Source organism: Acinonyx jubatus, chromosome C1 (assembly GCF_027475565.1).
Source record: "Acinonyx jubatus isolate Ajub_Pintada_27869175 chromosome C1, VMU_Ajub_asm_v1.0, whole genome shotgun sequence".
Lineage (NCBI taxonomy): Eukaryota > Metazoa > Chordata > Mammalia > Carnivora > Felidae > Acinonyx > Acinonyx jubatus.
In genome coordinates this window covers 100,055,641-100,056,940 of record NC_069381.1, presented here as the reverse complement: position 1 = coordinate 100,056,940, position 1,300 = coordinate 100,055,641, and the positions used below count along the sequence as shown (strand labels likewise).

The window sequence follows — 1,300 nt, the reverse complement described above, 5'->3', positions numbered from 1 at the left end:
GGATGAGCAATTTTTCTTTGAAGTTTACTTATTTTGAGAGAGAGAGCGAGAGAGAGAGGCAGAGAGAAGGGGAGAGAGAGAATCCCAACCAGGCTCTGAGCTGAAGGCACAGAGCCCAATGCAGAGCTTGATCTCACGAACTGCGAGATTATGACCCGGGCCAAAATCAAGAATCATACACTTAACTGACTGAACCACCCAGGCGCCCCTGGGATGAGAACTTTTAAATCAAGATAGAAAACCTAGAAGCCATAAAAGGAAAGACTGATTTTTTTTTTTTTTTTTTTTTTTTGGAAAGCGCGAACGCAGTCCCCCACTACCACAAATTATGCAGTCGAGTTTCCCACATTTCGGGAAATCGCAGGGGTCAGCACATCCAGAGTGCAATGGATAAGCCTCGCCTTGGGAAAACCACCTTTGTGATCATGGTATCTCCCCTGCCAGGTAAGTATAAAGACTGATTTTTTGATTGCATAACAATTAAGAATGTTTGTATAGTAAGAGATACCATAGCAAGTATAAGGTAGAGAGTGAGAATAACTTCTCTGCAATGCATCTGAGAAATAATATTTAAATACACAAAGTTCTTACACTGCTACTAAAAAGACAAAAACACAATAAGAACGGGAAAAAGCAATTCGAAGAAATGCAAATTCAAAGGGTTCATTAATATATGAACATATGTTCTGTTTCAGTGGTAGGAACATCTCCCCTATCGGATGGTAACACAAGGATGTGTATTGCAGCTGTCTTTGTGATAGAGAGAAAAGGACAAACAGAGCAAATGCTTATCAATCTGAGAATGGCTGAGTACACTGTAATACATCCAGAACATAAATATTACGAGGAAATTAAGAAGAATGAGTTAGAGTTTCTAGTTTAGCTGAGGGATTTCTAAATGTACAGAGAAAATAGAGATGCACGTATGGTCTCTTCTTTTTGTAAACAATGCGCCTCCCCAAATCTTATGTGCATAAGTGTGTACATTTATATATAAATTATACAAGCACAAAAGGGTAAAAAACATTGATTACTTGAAGAGATGGGGATGTGGAGGGGGGTGGAAAGAAGCAAGGCACATGCATACACACAGTTTGTAAGGAAAAAAAGTGCTCATAATTTAAAAAATCTCACTTATGTAAAATTTTATTTATATATCCAGAGGTGGCATTAAAAATATTTAACAACCGGTATGGCACAGGTACAGACCAATCAGAACAGATGCTGGCTGGTACATTGTACGGGTGTGTGCTCACTGAATATTGGCCCTGTTATTTCTCTACATACTCGTGCCTTTATT

At 38.7% G+C, this 1,300-nt stretch overlaps 1 non-coding gene across 1 annotated transcript; it reads right to left on the bottom strand.

Annotated features, from left to right (window-relative positions):
- Positions 1-288: 288 nt before the first annotated feature.
- LOC113599698 (U1 spliceosomal RNA) lies at positions 289-452 on the bottom strand. Its single transcript, XR_003420611.2, has one exon. It is a non-coding gene; the product is annotated as a U1 spliceosomal RNA (small nuclear RNA).
- Positions 453-1,300: the final 848 nt, after the last annotated feature.